The 20,124-nt window shown below is 38.5% G+C and overlaps 1 pseudogene; it reads left to right on the forward strand.

Moving 5' to 3' along the window:
- The window catches only part of LOC148043872 (uncharacterized), an 802,025-nt pseudogene extending 792,928 nt beyond the window's left edge, over nucleotides 1–9,097 (forward strand).
- The last annotated feature ends 11,027 nt before the right edge of the window (nucleotides 9,098–20,124 follow it).

Genomic DNA, 20,124 nt, shown 5'->3' on the forward strand with positions numbered 1-20,124 from the left:
AAAGTAGCTTACAGCACATTTTATACATAAAAATCATGTTAAAAATAGTATATTTGTTACCAAAAAAAGGCCCTTGGAATCTAAAGCTTTGTATAACAGAAAAAGAGATGGAATTATTTTTTGCCTCTTTTACAGAAGTTACCTGTTATATCTTTTTAAAAGCATAGTAATGTGTCAAATGGTATTTTGGTCAGCAGGGGGAACAAGGCATACATGGTGAATAAATGCTCACTTTGTGATATCCAACTGATGCAACAGAAATGTGAAAACAAAGATGCTCTCAGGACAAATATTCTCTCTCCAAGGATCTAAAAATTCCTTACAATTAAATATGAGATGTTTTCCCTGAGAGAGAAGAAATATATTAATCCCCCTCCCCTGTTATATTTGGCCATCACATCCCTGACTTGCAAACTCTTGAATGTTATCATCATCAGGTAGAAAAGAGTTGGCTGAATAAAACAAAATTATCCCCTATTTCTGCCAGCTCAAGATCTCCTTTGGTATGACTTTAGATAATGGCTTTCTATTCCTACACGCTCTTCTCATCCTGCCCCCCCCCCCATTCTCCCTGCTGCCCCACTGCTTTTGTTGAATCTTCTGTGGATCACTGGAACAAGTCCTGAGGGAACTCTCGTTCCCTGAAAAGAAATATAAAAGAATGGCAATCATAAGTTTCGGATTTCTCCATTAGCTTTCTCTATGGACTTTTTATTGCTATGATTATCAATGCATAGGAAGCCTATGAAAAGAAATGTATATACTGCAAAAAAAAAAAAAAAAGAAGGAAAATAAATAAAAAAGAGAAGAATGTCACAACACCAAAAAGAACTGGGAGGAGGCTACAGAACACCTTGACCTACCAGAAAGCAAAACAATAGCCGTGGTTCAGGCCTTTCCTTTCAAAGCTGTGGTGAATGAGAGGTCCTGTTACTCGTAAGGTTTGTTGTTTTGTTCTAACTGAAACCCTCTAAATTCCTAATTTGAATTTGGGGTAAGAAAAAGCCACAAAGCAAAAAAGAAAAGCAAAATCCATTCATGTTAGTTCAAAGTGAAATGGATGAGCCCACCCACCCAGATAAAGGCTTCAAGGACAAAAAATACCTTCCAAGAGATCCTTGACTTTGTCATTGATCAAGGTAATCTAGCAACCTTTAAGCAAGTTCCATTGAAATCTCATATTAAATCCAGTAGTCAGCTTAAGTCTATACAAATGCAGCTATATTATGTGTATGTCCAGTAGAGGGACATGGAAGAATCAATTTTCCAAATGCTAATATCTTTTTTAAAAATAATTCATCCATAGTTTTGCAAACATTTGGGAAATTTGAATCTTCCATGTCCATTTAATGACCTATATCCAAATGGTACAATCTGTGTCTTTTCCTGTTGCTTTACAGCCCTTCCAAATATTAAAGTTCAAATGCTATTTTACAATATGGTAAAAGAGAGGGATTGTTATTTAATCAGGGAATATATATTTAATTTGATTTAAATAAATAAATTTTAGAGTTAGTTCTGGCCCCAGACACTTGAGAGTAAAACAACAACTACAACAACTCAGCTTGGAAGATATTTCATGCCCTTCACAGTGAAATCAAATAAATAAATAAATAAATAAATAAATAAATAAATAAATAAATAAATAAATAAATAAATAAATAAATAAATAAATAAATAAATAAATAAATAAATAAATAAATAAATAAATAAATAAGAAGAGGAGGAGGAGGAGGAGAAGGAGGAGGAAGAGGAAGAGGAAGAAGAAGAAGAAGAAGAAGAAGAAGAAGAAGAAGAAGAAGAAGAAGAAGAAGAAGAAGAAGAAAACTGAAATGGAGAGTTTATTGACATTGTGGTACCAGGAGATGCCAGAATCAAAGAAAAAGAACTGAGAAAAAATCACGTAATACCGCAACCTGGCCATCGAAATTACACGATTATGGATGAAACATGTACCAAGTTCTCCCATTGTCATCGGAGAAGTTGGTACCATGTCCAAGAATTTTATAAGATACATCAACAATTTGCAGCTTCCTGCAATAACACCAGTGGAACTGGAAAAACTGTGCTAAAATATACATTGTATATTTTAAGAAGATACCTGGTTGATACCTAGGACACTGGCAACAACCCATATCAAACATTAGCACCAATCAATGGTATTTGTAAGGCATTTTTGACTGAGTTTCATGTTTAATGAATAAATATGATGATGATAATGATTATTATTGTTGTTGTTATTATTATTATTATCATCGCAACAACAGAACTGTATCACAGCGGCCAGTTGTTTCACCGGATTTGGCATTGGTTACTAGTCAGGCCCCACCCAGGGGCCTAGGACATCGTAACGTATTTTCGAAATATGAGTGCAGATCCAAGCAGTGCAGCTTTTTGCATTTGACTGATGGTGATTTTGTCAATTTTTAACTGTTTTAAATGTAATTCCAGTGCTTTTGGAATAGCACCCAGTGTGCCAATTACCACTGGAATTACCACTGCTGGTTTGTGCCATAGTCGTTGAATTTCGATTTTTAAGTCCTGGTATCTTGCGATTTTTTCATGTTCCTTCTCGGCGACCCTGCTATCACCTGGTATTGCGATGTCTATGATTGTGACCTTATTTTTCTCAACCAGTGTGATGTCTGGTGTATTATGTGCCAGTATTTTGTCAATTTGTATATGGAAATCCCACAAGATGTTGACCATCTGATTTTCAGTGACTTTTTATTATTATTATTGTTGTTGTTGTTGTTGTTGTTGTTGTTGTTGTTGTTGTTGTACAATTGTATCACAGCGGCCAGTTGTTTCGCCGTATTTGGCATTGGTTACTAGTCGGGCCCCACCCAGGGGCCTAGGACGTCATAACGTATTTTCGTAATATGCGTGCAGATCCAAGCAGTGCGGCTTTTTGCATTTGACTGATGGTGATTTTGTCAATTTTTAACTGTTTTAAATGTAATTCCAGTGCTTTTGGAATAGCACCCAGTGTGCCAATTACCACTGGAATTACCACTGCTGGTTTGTGCCATAGTCGTTGAATTTCCATTTTTAAGTCCTGGTATCTTGTGATTTTTTCATGTTCCTTCTCGGCGACCCTGCTATCACCTGGTATTGCGATGTCTATGATTGTGACCTTATTTTTCTCAACCAGTGTGATGTCTGGTGTATTATGCGCCAGTATTTTGTCGGTTTGTATACGGAAATCCCACAAGATCTTGACCATCTGATTTTCGGTGACTTTTTCAGGCTGATGTTCCCACCAGTTTGTTGCTGTTTTAATATTATAATTTTTGCACAAATTCCAATGGATCATTTGTGCTACTGAATTGTGCTGCAATTTATAATCAGTCTGCGCGATTTTTTTACAGCAGCTGAGTATGTGATCAACAGTTTCATCAGCTTCTTTGCAAAGTCTGCATTTGGCATCATCAGAGGATTTTTCGATTTTGGCCTTAATGGCATTTGTGCGGATAGCTTGTTCTTGCGCAGCCAGGGTTAGTGACTCTGTTTCTTTCTTTAATGTACCTGTTTTTAACCATAACCAAGTTTGTTCACTGTCCACTTTATCTTTTATTTTTTCCAGAAATTGACCATGCAGTGCTTTGTTCTGCCAACTCTCCATTCTTGATTTTATCACATCTTTTCTGTATTCTTGTTTTGTCTGTTGGGCCTTCAGTAGATTTTTGTTCTTTACTTCGATTAATAGATGTTCTTGAGTGTCTTTTAAATAATCAGCCAGTGCATGTTTTTCTTCTTCAACTGTTTGCTTCACTTGTAATAATCCTCTTCCACCTGATTTTCGGGGCAGATACAGTCTATCAGTATCACCACGTGGATGTAAACTGTAGTGCATTGTCATTAGTTTCCTGGTTTTTCAGTCCAAATGGTCCAAATCAGCTTGTGTCCAGTTAACTATGCCAGCTGTGTATCTTATAACTGGTATTGCCCAGGTATTTATGGCCTTGATTGTATTTCCACCATTCAATTTAGATTTTAAAATTTTCCTAACTCTGTTGGTGTACTCTCGCCTGACAATAGTTTTTACTTCTCCATGCTTGATGTTATCCAACTGCAGAATGCCTAAGTATTTGTAGGCTTCATTTTCTTTGCATTTAATTAGTTGGCCATTGGGCATTTCAATTCCCTCAGATGCAGTGATTTTGCCCCTTTTTATGGATACAGTGGCGCATTTTTCCATGCCAAACTGCATTGAAATATCGGTGCTGAATACTCGGACTGTATTTGTCAATGATTGGATTTCTATTTCTGACTTTCCATAGAGTTTCAAATCATCCATATATAGTAAATGCGAAATTTTTTCAGCTTTTTTTGCTGTTTGGTAGCCTAATTTCATTTTTTTTAAGATTACTGATAGTGGGATCATTGCGATGATGAAGAGAAGAGGTGAAAGTGAATCACCCTGGAAAATTCCTCGCTTGATATTAACCATTCCGTAGCTCTCATTCCCTACTGCCAACTCAGTTCTCCATTGTTTCATTGCCTTTTCAGTAAAGGATGTAATATTTTTGCTAATGCCAGTTGTTTCTAAGCATTTTATGATCCAACTATGTGGCAGTGAGTCAAATGCCTTTTTGTAATCAATCCAGACCATATTCAAGTTCGTTTTTCTGTTCTTACAATTTTCTAATATCATTTTATCAATTAGAAGCTGATCTTTTGTGCCCCTGCTCCTTCTTTTGTTGCCTTTTTGCTCTACTGGCAAGATGTTGTTTGTTTCCAAATAATCCATCATGTTATCTGCAATAATGCCTGTGAGTAATTTGAAGGTTGTTGGTAAGCATGTTATTGGTCTATAGTTTTCAGGTGTTGTTCCTTTAGTTGGATCTTTCTGAATCAAGTATGTTTTTCCAGTTGTCAACCATTCATCAATTTGGCCCTTTTGTAAAATTTCATTCAGTTGCCTGGCCAATATTGCATGTAAACTGGTCAGATATTTGAGCCAGAAACCATGTAATTGGTCCTTTCCAGGTGATGTCCAATTCTTTACCTTTTTAACTCGATTTTTGATCATCTCAGTTGTTATTTCTAATACTTGCATTTGTTTGTTGCCAATGCTTTTCTCAAAGTCATGTATCCACTTTGCTTCCTTGTTGTAGTCCTTTGCATTTTCCCACAATTCTTTCCAGAATTCAACTGTGGCCTGCTTTTCTGGTTTTACACTTTTGGTGTCACCATTCACATTAAGACTTTGATAAAAACGCCGTTGGTCTGATCGAAATTGCTGATTTTGTTTATATTGGATGATTCGTGCCTCATATCTTTCAATTTTTCTAGCTGTTGCTGTTATCTGCTGTTTTACAATCTCTACAGCTTCATTGATGTTTCTTGTATCCAATCTATATCTTCTGATTAGCCGATCTATGATTTTGTTGTTTTTAAGCCGTTGCTCATGCATGTTCTTTAAGTTACTAGCATCTGCCCTTAATTTTTTGATTTTTTGTTCTAGACGGATTTTCCACTTTGGCTTTGATGCTTTTTCTGTTGTGTGACTAGGTACTTTAATTTTAATGCCTAGTTCATTAGTGACTATTACAGCTGCGCTGTACATTAACTGGTTTGTTTCCAAGATGGATCCCGGTTCAATTGTTGAAAACACTGCATTAACCATTTTCATGATAGGGGCCAAAATTTTCTTAGGCACAGTTTTTAGTGATGGTAAACGTTGCCTTTCCTCATTAAGCAGAAAATGGTCCATGATCTTATCCTTCAATTCTTTTTGTTTTTGAGTTAGTTCATCAGTTGGTTCAGTGATAACTGGTTCTAGTGGTGGTGGTGTTATTTCCTCCCCGAGAGCGTCTTCTGGGAGTTCTACTATAGTATCTTTAGTTGTGTCTTGAATATCAGTTATTTCCACTTGTGATATTGTTTTTTGGGTTTTGCAATTTGCCTGAATTTCCTCATGTTCAACTTCACTAAACACTTTATTCCGTATAATAAATCGCCTTTGATCTGCTAGTCGTTGTTCACTAACATTTGAATCTGGATATTGTTGTTTCCATAATTCATACATTCGCTTTAAATATCCTCTTTTTTCTGGCTCTGAGTTGTAGTAACAGGCCATTATGGCACGGTTTTCATCTGCACTATATTTTTGTCGTTTTGTTGGCTGGTCCACTTGTAGCCCACTTGTCGACGGATGTCCAGGGACCCCAACATCCGCCGCGGCCCTTGTTAACCCGCGCGACCACCGATGCGGTATGGAATTCTTACTCATTTTTTTCACCATATTGTATGGGTTGGCGGGGGTTTTTTTACGGGACCAGATGCCAACCTGATCCCAACCTTCCTCCTTTCTCATCCGGGCTTGGGACCGGCAAAGGCGGAGTTTTTTTTATATTATTATTATTATTATTATTATTATTATTATTATTATTATTATTATTATTATTATTATTATTATTATTATTATTATACAATTGTATCACAGCGGCCAGTTGTTTCGCCGGATTTGGCATTTTCGGGGCAGGTATAATCTATCAGTATCACCACATGGATGTAAACTGTAGTGCATTGTCATTAGTTTCCTGGTTTTTCGGTCCAAAATGTCCAAATCAGCTTGTGTCCAGTTAACTATACCAGCTGTGTATCTTATAACTGGTATTGCCCAGGTATTTATGGCCTTGATTGTATTTCCACCATTCAATTTAGATGTCAAAATTTTCTTAACTCTGTTGGTGTACTCTCGCCTGACAATAATTTTTACTTCTCCATGCTTGATGTTATCCAACTGCAGAATGCCTAAGTATTTGTTGGCTTCATTTTCTTTGCATTTAATTAGTTGGCCATTGGGCATTTCAATTCCCTCACATGCAGTGATTTTACCCCTTTTTATGGATACAGTGGCGCATTTTTTCATGCCAAACTGCATTGAAATATCTGTGCTGAATACTCGGATTGTGTTTGTCAATGATTGGATTTCTATTTCTGACTTTCCATAGAGTTTCAAATCATCCATATATAGTAAATGCAAAAAATTTTCAGCTTCTTTGGCTGTTTGGTAGCCTAATTTCATTTTTTTTAAGATTACTGATAGTGGGATCATTGCGATGATGAAGAGAAGAGGTGAAAGTGAATCACCCTGGAAAATTCCTCGCTTGATATTAACCATTCCGTAGATCTCATTCCCTACTGCCAACTCAGTTCTCCATTGTTTCATCGCCTTTTCAGTAAAGGATGTAATATTTTTGCTAATGCCAGTTGTTTCTAAGCATTTTATGATCCAACTATGTGGCAGTGAGTCAAATGCCTTTTTGTAATCAATCCAGACCATATTCAAGTTCGTTTTTCTGTTCTTACAATTTTCTAATATCATTTTATCAATTAGAAGCTGATCTTTTGTGCCCCTGCTCCTTCTTTTGATGCCTTTTTGCTCTACTGGCAAGATGTTGTTTGTTTCCAAATAATCCATCATCATGTTATCTGCAATAATGCCTGTGAGTAATTTGAAGGTTGTTTGGCAAGCATGTTATTGGTCTGTAGTTTTCAGGTATTGTTCCTTTAGTTGCATCTTTCTGAATCAAGTATGTTTTTCCAGTTGTCAACCATTCATCAATTTGGCCTTTTTGTAAAATTTCATTCAGTTGCCTGGCCAATATTGCATGTAAACTGGTCAGATATTTGAGCCAGAAACCATGTAATTGGTCCTTTCCAGGTGATGTCCAATTCTTTACCTTTTTTACTCGATTTTTCACCATCTCAGTTGTTATTTCTAATACTTGCATTTGTTTGTTGCCAATGTTTTTCTCAAAGTCATGTATCCACTTTGCTTCCTTGTTGTAGTCCTTTGCATTTTCCCACAATTCTTTCCAGAATTCAACTGTGGCCTGTGGCAGTGGTAATTCCAGTGGTAATTGGCACACTGTGCTATCCCAAAAGCACTGGAATTACATTTAAAACAGTTAAAAATTGACAAAATCACCATCAGTCAAATGCAAAAAGCCGCACTGCTTGGATTGGCACGCATATTACGAAAATACGTTATGACGTCCTAGGCCCCTGCGTGGGACCGGACTAGTAACCAATGCCAAATCCGGCAAAACAACTGGCCGCTGTGATACAATTGTATAATAATGATAATAATAATAATAATAATAATAATAATAATAATAATAATAATAATAATAATAAAATCAGGTGGCAGAGGATTATTACAAGTGAAGCAAACAGTTGAAGAAGAAAAACATGCACTGGCTGATTATTTAAAAGAAAGTCAAGAATATCTATTAATCGAAGTAAAGAACAAAAATCTACTGAAGGCCCAACAGACGAAACAAGAATACAGAAAAGATGTGATAAAATCAAGAATGGAGAGTTGGCAGAAGAAAGCACTGCATGGCCAATTTCTGGAAAAAATAAAAGATAAAGTGGACAGTGAACAAACTTGGTTATGGTTAACAACAGGTACATTAGAGAAAGAAACAGAGTCACTAACCCTGGCTGCGCAAGAACAAGCTATCCGCACAAATGCCATTAAGGCCAAAATCGAAAAATCCTCTGATGATGCCAAATGCAGACTTTGCAAAGAAGCTGATGAAACTGTTGATCACATACTCAGCTGCTGTAAAAAATCGTGCAGACTGATTATAAATTGCGGCACAATTCAGTAGCATAAATGATCCATTGGAATTTGTGCAAAAATTATAATATTAAAACAGCAACAAACTGGTGGGAACATCAGCCTGAAAAAGTCACTGAAAATCAGATGGTCAAGATCTTGTGGGATTTTCGCATACAAACAGACAAAATACTGGCGCATAATACACCAGACATCACACTGGTTGAGAAAAACAAGGTCACAATCATAGACATTGTAATACCAGGTGATAGCAGGGTCGCCAAGAAGGAACATGAAAAAATTGCAAAATACCAGGACTTAAAAATCGAAATTCAACGACTATAGCACAAACCAGCAGTGGTAATTCCAGTGGTAATTGGCACACTGGGTGCTATTCCAAAAGCACTGGAATTACATTTAAAACAGTTAAAAATTGACAAAATCACCATCAGTCAAATGCAAAAAGCCGCACTGCTTGGATCTGCATGCAAATTACGAAAATACGTTACGATGTCCTAGGCCCCTGGGTGGGGCCCGACTAGTAACCAATGCCAAATCCGGCAAAACAACTGGCCGCTGTGATACAATTGTATAATAATAATAATAATTTATCAGACTTAGACATTCTGATTCTACAAAAAACCACCCTACTTGGAACAGCTTATATCCTCCGATGCTACCTTAAGAGTTCCTAGATCCATGGTTAGGACTCATCTTGTTGAGCTACCAACCACCTCCAAAGGCTGTGAATCTTACCAAAGATAATAATAGTCTATATGATGCCCATGCTATAGCAAGGCAGACATTGGAATCTAAAGAATAAGATCCAAAATCTATGAGACTTTTAGACTTATCCCAAACAAGCATTTCTCTGTGTGTTCTGATACAGTGGCCCCCAACCTTTTGGACATCAGAGATCAGTTCTGTGGAAAGAGGATTTTCCAGGGACCGGAGGAGGCATGATTTTGTGTGGTGCCTGCATCCTGTGGATGGGGCTTTGCTTGCATGTGCAGTCCAATTTCTGGCATGCACTGATGCTGGTCCATGGACTGGAGGTTTGGGACCCCTGTTCTAATACATATCCTGACTCTATGTCAGTCAATGTATTCCTCCTTCTTTGAGGATTTTATTGGTTTGTAAGGATATCTCTAGAATAGCGAACCCAGCATGCATAGAGAGAGCGTGCTTAGAGTAAAACTGATTTCAAGATATGACTATTGCATACCGTATTTTTCAGAGTATAAGACACACCTTTTTCCCTCAAAAAGAGGCTGAAAATCTGGATGCATCTTATACACTGAGTACAGCATTTTTTGCCTCCCCAAACCCCACCCTCTTCACCAAAATGTCTGTGCATAGCCTCTGGGAAGCTTTCAGAAAGCTCCTGAGGGCTGGGGAGGGTAAAAATGAGCAGAAAATGGCCCTTTGTTGCTCAATTTCCCCTCCCCAGCCCCCAGGAGCACTCTATAAGCTTCCTAAAGGCTATACATGCCCACCCTTTTTTTTTTACAAAAAACCGGCCCATTTTCATGAAAAACAGACAATTTTTTGCTCATTTTGCCCCTCCCCCGGAGCACTCTGCAAGCCCCCTAAAGGCTATTCATGCCTTTTGGGGGGAGGGGGAAACAGGGCCGTTTTTGCAAAAAATGGGCCATTTTGGGGAGGCTTGCAGAGTGCAAAAACTTTTTTTATTTCCCTCTTCAAAACCTTGGTGCGTCTTATACTCCAGTGCGTGTTATACTCCAAAAAATATGATAATTACCAGAATACATACAAACTATTATTAGGGATTGCTGCATATAGAATTGGTACCTCTAAGGCTGATAACCTTTTATGTGTGATAATACGATGGTTATCATTAGGCCACACCACATAGAAGCAAGCAAATTCACATGCTAGAATGGGAGCATGTTCCTGATGGAACCTGATGGATACCAGATGCACTCACCAGAAATGTACATCTATCTGCAATCCTCTGAAATGTCCATTTTCTTCTCTTTCATTTTGCTAATGCTTTGAAGTAAATGTAAGGCAGCAAATTGTGTGAAGATTGAAATATTTTTGACATACCTTGAACAGAGTATGGAAAAGAGCTTTCTTTTCTTTTCTTTTTTACCCCTCATCAGACTGGAGCTTTGTTTCATCTCAAAGGCTCAAATGACAAAAGTGTTGAAAGATAATTGGACAGTGAGTCCAAGTTCCCTATGGAAGAAAAAACCAACAACAACACTTCGTGGTACTTGCTTTTCAGGATCACCTGGGCAAATAAATTTAACTATTCTCTTGCTGAAGACAAAGAAAAATAAGAGTCGATTTCACATTTATTATTTTCATAACAGGTCCTTAGCAAGAGGTTTGATGAATAAACTATCTGATCCATTTCCAACCATACTTCTGACTCAGCACAAGAGCTTACAAAGGAAACAACCGACTCCATATGTGTCTTACAAAAAGGGGATAAAAGTAAGTAAACAGTAAGTAAGTCTGTAGAGAGATGACAAAGGTGCTTTTTCAGGAGGCAATTTTTCTTTCTTGTTATTTTCTTTGAAGACTTTTCACTTCTCATCCAAGAAGCATCTTCAGATCTGACTGGATGGTACAGAATGGAAAGATTTTTATTTCTTACCGACAGTTGGTCATTTGCATCCTCTTAGATGGTTGTTGAAGCACTTGGAAGTTTATCTCCATCCTCAGGGTCACCTGAGTAGTGCTAATGGTTCCTGTATTCTGCAACTTTTCTGGAAATCCATTTATACTCTCACACCATTTGATGGGTGTTCATCCCAAATTGCATAGCTAAAAGTCTGTAGAGATTCTCAGTCAACCAGATTATGGTTGTCCCAAAGTTGATTTTTTTTTCAGGATTTTTTTTTAATGTATAATTAGGAAGATTTTAAAAAACTAGGTATCCTCTTACAATTCTAACAAGAGTTATAATAACAACTTCACACCAGAGATTTAGCACCAATCTTACATTTCTCCATTAAGAAATAATCCTAATGCATCCCCTGAGAACAATTTATATTGCAGTTTCTATTCTGAGACAATTTGGTCTGGTAGTTGAGATGGTACCCAAGAATTGGGGCCAGTCACTCTTTCTCAGCCCAATTCCCCTCAAATGTTCTTGTGGGAGAAAATAGAAGGAGGAAGGAGTAATGTGTATATTCACTGCTTTGAATTACTTACAAAGTAATAAGGTAATAAAAATAAAATAAATAAATAAATAAATCTTATTCAGTAGCTCTAATTCAAAAATAACTCAGAGTGCAGCAATCATTTCCACTAGTCTATTTTGGAAAGGAGTCTAAGTTGAAGCTAATATAAAACTGAGAATTTGATCAACAGATTGATTTACACTAGAGATTCATATACACTTTCTTAAGTTTAGTTACAAGAACTTATATTCTCCCTCACATTACAGCAATGTCAGTGTGATTCTATCTTCTTCTGTCCTCCCACAGCCACAGTTAACCTTTGACTTGAAGTCCTTTGTTGTTTATCTAAAAACGTTTTTGAAAAACACAAGATGGAGTGAGCACAGTTACTCAAGAGATTATTCAGAGCCTAAATGGACATTTGAGAAATTTAAGGATTTATCATGACTTTGCCTTAAGAGATTTGTAGAATGATCAAAGATGAGGACTCTATTTTTCCCTTCAAAAACCTTGGAAGCATAGGGTTAAGCTTAGCTGGCAGCTGTTTCAGAGGAATAAAATTCAACTGTGGGTGGGAACAAATTACCAAACTGATGAAATTAGGAAGTCCTTAACATGAAAATCTCCACTGACAGTTCTAAGTCATCCACAAGTCCATATCTACACTTCATCCAAGGCAAGCTGCTTATAAGGTGGTCCAAAAGTTAAAAGTTACATTGCATCTTTTGAAAGTCCTTTGCATGAAAATGGATTTTTGTTATGAACAGAAATAAAAAATTAGGAAATGATATCAACAATTTGCCAACTTTCTATTCTCCAGGTTGATTACTTTCCCAAGGACATCTGTATATCTGGATGTCTTTTGTACCTCAAAATCGGACATACATCAGAATGTAGATAGTGCAACTTTGATATTCCTCACTGTCTGAATCTGCTGCTAGCTCTGCTGGACACTGGCGGGCCAGAACACTTTGGATTTAATGGGATGGATACATGTGTTCTTATTAGTTTTGAATTATTGAATTTTCAATAAAATCAAAACATTTCTCAAAGAAATAATACCTTCATTTTAACGGTGGTTTACCTCTATTTCCAAGTTTACATATGCTCATCCCTATGAAAGGGATGAAGCAAAATGTGACTGATTAGAATAAATTGGGCTGAGTTTAATTGAAAACAAAGTTCCCCAAATCAGACAAGATTCTCTGAAAAGTTAAAAATAAATCTATGACCAGAAATCAGGTTATTGTATGCCTCATATATTTTGTCCAGGGCACCTGAATGGTAAACAATGTGCTGCTTATCAGTGGAACAAAACATGAATTCATTGGCCAAAGCCTGGGAAAGTAACAGCTGGAAAAGCGGCTTACTAGAAACAATGTTGAGGCTAAAATTATTATCTAATTATCTAATTCAAACATGTAGATATTAACATCTCCTGAAAACATGTGTAGGTCTAATTGAAATCCTAGAATATTATGTTTATTAATATGCTTTCAATATGTTCTATATCAACTGTAGACAGCATCTCCTTTTAATTAGTACTTTCTCCAATTGTTACAGAACCTAGGTTTCGGGGGGGAAATAACCTACATTCAAAGTGACACCATTTTCTTTTTTTCACATGGAAATATTTTGACATATTAATTTGCTTACTAATAAGGTTTATACATTTTATGAAAACATGGATTGTTAAATAAGTCACTTTTGAGTTTTCATAACACAAATAAATATGTCTTGAATAGCACGATGGCTGAGTTCATTCAATAAATAAATCAGAACTGGACAAACATGAATCAGTATGTAAACTCAAGCTCTGAATATTTGCTGATTTGTTGCCCTAGACAGTGTTTTTCAACCTTTTTTGTGCAAAGGCACACTTTTTTCATGAAAAAAATCACGAGGCACACCACCATTAGAAAATGTTTAAAAAATTTAACTCTGTGCCTATATTGACTATATATAAGGTGTTTTTCCCATGGCACACCTTATACTATGTCACGGCACACTAGTGTGCCGCGGCACAGTGGTTGAAAAACACTGCCCTAGAGAACTAGAAAAGGGAGCATTTTATTTACAGGAAGGATACATATCAATGCTAAATATGAAGAGTTCACTATTTTAAATTTAGAATTAAATTTAGTTGACAGATACAAACTATTATTGAAAGTGATAATTGAATTGTCCATATATTGGCTAGTTTAACACATTATTGGCCAAACTATGAGTATTATTGGTGCATCTTGAATCTCTCCTATACAGTCAATGTATAATTGGATTAAACATAATATTGCATAGTACTGCCCAACTAGCCTATAGTAGGATTGGTTGGCATTTTTAATGTCAAGAGAGGTTTCTGCAGAGTCAACAGTAACCCTTGTTTATTTTTATTATACAATATTTTGAGACTATCTTGAAGAAGTGCCTTTCCTTGCTTGACTTTAAATACACAATCTCACCCATTTCTCCTGAAGGCTCTAGGACAACTTGGGAAGGCAGGAAAGTAAGGATGGAGCAGATTACAGTGGTGGTGACCAAGGGCTTCCCACTAGAGCAATGTTTCTCAACCTTGGCAACTTGAAAATGTCTGGACTTCAACTCCCAGAATTCCCCAGCGAATGCTGGCTGGGGAATTCTGGGAGTTGAAGTACAGACATCTTCTAGTTGGCAAGGTTGAGAAACACTGCACTAGAGGAAGATCCAGGCAGGCAGGCAAACGAGCAGGTGGGCAGAGGACAGAGGACAGAGTGGCGGTGGCCTGTTGTGTTCCATTTTTACACATACATACCCGCTGCCACTGATACTACCACTGAGCTCCAAGAGCTCCATGTGGTTGCAGCAGGACAGTGAGTTGGCAGAGTTGGCACTGCTATTTTGTATTCATATCAAGTGTCAAAAAGCATAAGAAGGGACTTTTTAAAGAAGTAAATCAAATTATCCTTAACTTTAATGACTTTAATCATTTTACATTTGGTTTACGTTTGGTTCCTAAATTTGGATTTCTCAAAGGCTTTGGACAAAAAGGGGAGCTTCACTAATGACACATGAAGCCACATAGTAATATTTTTTGCATCGACAAACAATGAAATACCTGGAACAGAGGCTAAGAATAAATAAAGAGAATGGGTTTTTTTTGTTTTAAAATGTTTTTTTCATTTTCATTTTGTACAATCACATATATACTGTGCATGATATCACATTAAGCAATAAACACAACTCTTATTCCAAAATACAAAACCAACATAGCGTTTCAACCCTCCATACACCCTTTCTTTCTCCCCCCTCCAACTTTCCTTTCTCCCCTTCAGCATTCCCCTCTTCTACTTCCCCTCCCCCTCTAACATTCCTTTCTCCCCCTCCCTTCCATCTCACCCTCCTTCCATTCCCCTCTCGCTCCCTCTCTAGCCCTCCCTCTTCTTTTCCTCTACTCCTCACTTCAGTGTATTTCTACTATTCAGCGATGTATTCGGCTTCTTATTTTATACTAAAATTAAAAGAAAAAAAGGGGAAAAAAAGCAACAGTATACAAGTGCATTCTTGTTGTTTTAAAAAATTGACATAAACTATATTTCCCCCCTCCCCCCCTCCCCCCAGACAATGGTTTTTTTAATTCATTCGTGAATTATCTAGATGAAATGATTACATTGTGAATATTAATTACTTGCTATGATGAAAAAAACCTCAGAGTCAAAAATATTTATCTTTGATACAGCAACAATCACATCTTTTAAAGGACATCATACTCTTGAAAAAGTTCAGTTAACATGCCATTCTAAATCATTGTTAACTAAACACTCTCTTCTTACATTATGCCCAAGGAAATAAATTACATTGGCTTAATATGATAGCTGATTTAGACAATATGCTAGGTTCTATAACATGCTAAACTCCAAATTATCTTACCACATTTTAACTGACAAAGTCTGCCAGCATTTACCAGCCTTAAAAAGCAAATTTGTGACCTTTACATAGAAATAAATTATTATTATTACAGTATTAACTTTAAATATAAAAAGATAAGGCCTGAGAGGAAAGCTGTCTTCTCAGTCTTCTTAAAAAAATAAGCAGCAAAAATGTAGAAATATGGAAACAGACAATTATCATAGCACAAAAAATGAATTTTGAGATTACTGATCTGTTTGAATTTCTATCTTACTACACGAACTTCTCACTTAGCATCAAGCTGGACTTATATTCTCACTTCCCATATGGTTATTAAACAAGGCAGCAGTGACTGACTTGTGATTTTACTACCAGCTTGTCCATTGACTCAGCTTATAAGAAGCCATTTGTGAAGTCATAACACACACCATTTGCAGAATGTCTAAATTTTGACCAATGACGTGCAGTCAGGGGAGGAAGGACCTCACCCTGTCATCATGAAAAGAAAAAAAAATGTAAAAGGAAAAAGGCTGAGGTAGTTGCTGCCAGAGTCACAGTGGATGACTCTGCTTAGTGCTTAACTGTTTAAAAAAGCCTCTTTAAAAGTGCCCTCTACAGGAAGAGGCGGGAGAACCACGTGCCTCATTTAGTCTTTAATCTTTATGAACACTCGAGCAGAGTTAAGGAAAGGATAAAAGACAAAAAAATTCCTTATGTAGATGACGCACTTGGTTCTCTTGCCTCCTCCTGTAGAGGGCATTTTTTTAGAGTCTTTTTTAAACAGTTAAGCAGAGTCATACATTGGGGACTCTGGCAACAGCTAACCCAGCCTGACCTCAGCAGCTCTTGCCTTTTTCTTTTTACATTTTTACATTTTCATCATGGCAGACAAGAGCAGAGTTGAAATCCTCTGTGAAACAGCTGGAAAAGGTATGTGGGTCGGAGAGAGGGGGAGGAATTCAAAATTAATGTAATTTGTAAGTAATTGTCTCTGCTGGCAGGTGCACTGGTAATTTTTTTTATGTCGGACATAGCGGCAGGGCTTTTGGACTAGCGGCAGGGCTTATGGACATAGCAGCAGGGCTTTTGGACAAAGCAGGACGCCTTTATGTTGACACAGTGGCAGGGCTTTTGGACGCCCCGGCGCTGTGTCCACCATAGAGTTGGGTCACCTTGATGTCGGACAGAGTAGCAGGGCTTTCTGATGCCCCGGTGCTGTGTCTGCCTCTATGTCGGACATAGCGGCAGGATGGCTTTTGCCTCTAGTGCCGGGGTGGCAGGGCAGCTTTTGCCCACTTGCTGCCCCAGAGCTAGAGGCAAAAAATGCCCTGCCGCTGTGTCCGACATAGAGGCATCCCACCTCTATGGCAGACACAGCTCTGGGGCGTCCGAAAGCCCTGCCGCTCTGTTCAACATCAAGGCATCCCACCTCTATGGTGGACACAGCACCGGGACTTCCCGGGGCTTCTGAAAGCCCTGCCGCTGTGTCACCCATAGAGGCATGAGGCTTCTATGATGGACACAGTTCTGGGGTGTCCAAAAGCCCGTAGAAGCATCTCGCATCTATGGTGGACACAGCACCAGGGCTTCCCGGGGCTTCCAAAAGCCCCAGCGCTGTGTCCGCCATAGATGCGAGATGCCTCTATGGTGGACACAGCGCTGGGGCTTCCCGGGGCTTCCGAAAACCCTGCCACTGTGTCCGCCAAATAGGCATGAGGCTTCTATGGCGGACACAGTACTGGGGTGTCCGAAAGCCCTGCCACTGTTTCTGACATAGAGGCATCTCGCATCTATGGCGAACACAGCGCCGGGGTTTCCAAAAGCCTTGCCACTGTGTCTGACATAGAGGCATCCTGCCTCTATGGCGGTCCAGCACCAGGGCTTCCTGGGACATCCAAAAGCCCTGCTGCTGTGTCTGACATAGAGGTGTCCCGCCTCTATGGCGGACACAGCGCCGGGGATCCCGGAGCTTCCGAAAGGCCTGCTGCTGTATCCGACATGGAGGCATCCTGCCTCTATGGCAGACGCAGCGCCAGAGCTTCCCGGGGCTTTCAAAAGCCCTGCTGCTGTGTCCGACATAGAGGTGTCCCGCCTCTATGGCGTACACAGTGCCAGGGCTTCCTGGGACATCTGAAAGCCCTGCCGCTGTGTCTTACATAGGGCAGCTTTTGCCTGCTTGCCTCACCAGCCATAAACCTCACCGCACATCACTGATTTTGTCCATATGATGGTGAAGGCATGCAACAGTCATAACTGTCTCTATGGCAGACACATTGCTGGGGCGTCCAAAACCCCTGCCACTGTGCCCGACGGAGGGGCATCCCACCTCTATGGCGGACACAGCGCCGGGGCTTCTGAAAGCCCTACCGCTTTGTCCAACATAGAGGCGTCCCACCTCTATGGCGGACACAGAGCTGGGGCATCTGAAATGCGGCATCTATAGTGGACACAGCGCCGGGGCTTCCCCGGGCTTCCAAAAGCCCTGCCGCTGTGTCCGACATAGAGGCATCCCGTCTCTATTGTGGACGCAGCGCATAGGCTTCCCGGGGTTTCTGAAAGCCCTGCCATTGTGTCCGACATAGAGGTGTTCCGCCTCTATGGCGGACACAGTGCCGGGGCTTCCCGGGACATCCGAAAGCTGCTGTATCCGACATAGGGTGGCTTTTGCCCGCTTGCCTCACCAGCCATAAACCTCACCGCACATCACTGATTTTGGCCATATGATGGTGAAGGCATGCAACAGTCATAACATTACTTTTTCTTTGTTGAAACTTTGCAAATCTATATCTGCCTGTATTTTTACTGATTCAGTCTACATTCTAAAACCAAGTCCATATTTGGTTGAAGAATGTGAATTCCCAACAAAATGGGTAAATTTCTGTGTCAATGGGAGAATACAATAATACATTTGTATTCTTCAGGTGATACTATCCCATAAATCAATGAACTATTGTGTAATCATTTTTAGCCATCTGCTTAAGGGATACAGTGTGAAAGTTTAATCTCTCCCTATAGGATTGTAAGGTTCCACCACAAAACCGCGCTTGACTAAACCGCGTCCGACTAAACCGCGTCGCTGACATCATTAACAGGGTGACAACAGTGCAGAGACAGAAGCACGCTGTAAACCCTAAACCTAAAATTAACCCCTAACCCTAAACCTAACCCCCCTAAACCTAATCCTAAACCTAACCCTAAACCTAACCCTTAACCTAACCCTTAACCTAACCCTAAACCTAACCCTTAACCTAACCCTAACCCTAACCCTTAACCTAACCCTAACCCTAACCCTAACCCTAACCCTAACCCTAACCCTAAACCTAAACCTAAACCTAAACCTAACCCTAACTCTAAGCCTAACCCTTACCTTAAGTTGAATTGGCTTGCTTTCAAAGTGCTATTTAAAGCGCCCTTCTCTCTCCGCGCTGGCTGTTGTCACCCTGTTGATGACATCAGCGACGCGGTTTAATTGGGCGCGGTTTAGTCGAGCATGGTTTTGACGGGTCATGGGATTGTAATGGATGGTAAACTTTAACTTTAGTTAGCATTACAGAATTTTGATACCAGATATCAGAAATGTCACAGAGCTGTTATTTTACAAACATTAAAATTCCATATCTTATTTCATTTAAATGAAATATCTTCAGATATTTAAAGCTCAGCATCTCCTTGGGATTCTTAGATTTAAGAATAACTATTAGAAGGCCTTTAGCCTTCTAAGATAACAGTCTTCTTTACTTCTTGGACCAGATATTATTATCTGAACAAATGAAGCAGAACTTCTGGTGCTCTTCTTAACAGCAACTTCTGGGTTTTTTTCTGGAGGAAAAAAGACAAACTTGCCTTGCATTAAATTTCAGGGGTACTTCAGATAAAAGAGTTAAAAATTATAAAGCATGATTAAAATTATAAGACATAGGACATAACATGACTTGATGTCTTTGTGGATATTTCTGTGCACTAATTTGCAAACTATGATTTTTCTAAATCATTTTTTTATTCTACCACCCAACGTTGAACTTTCCAAATTGATCCTCATATAAGTACTAACCTGGACTGATCTGCTTACCTTTCAAGATGGCTCACTGTCAATTACCTGCTGTCAAAAGACTCAGCAATGAATGTAAAATGAATTCATTCAAGGTGAAATAGACAAGATAGCAAGATTTGCTGTTACCCTACAGCAAGTTATCTGAATGCTAAATTTAGACAGAATACTCTCCCAGGTGGAAAACAAAAATAATAGTTGTTTTTCTAGATTAATATACTTTGTATATCATTTAAATTTTGAAAACTTCCAAAATAACAAATGGAAACCTATTTTATATGTTGTTCATATAAAATAGAATAGCTTCAATAAACCTCAATTTCTTTTCTTCAAATAGTGAATCACCATGAAGTGTATTCACTGCATTTTAGAATTTGTACTGGGTCCTTATTATTTCAGCACTGTATTAGCAAACAAGAAAGTTTCAGTTCATAATTGATATTTTCAAATATAAAAATAAT

Source organism: Thamnophis sirtalis, unplaced genomic scaffold (assembly GCF_051295495.1).
Source record: "Thamnophis sirtalis isolate CommonGarterSnake01/CBP01778 unplaced genomic scaffold, rThaSir2_p1.2 scaffold_10, whole genome shotgun sequence".
NCBI lineage: Eukaryota > Metazoa > Chordata > Lepidosauria > Squamata > Natricidae > Thamnophis > Thamnophis sirtalis.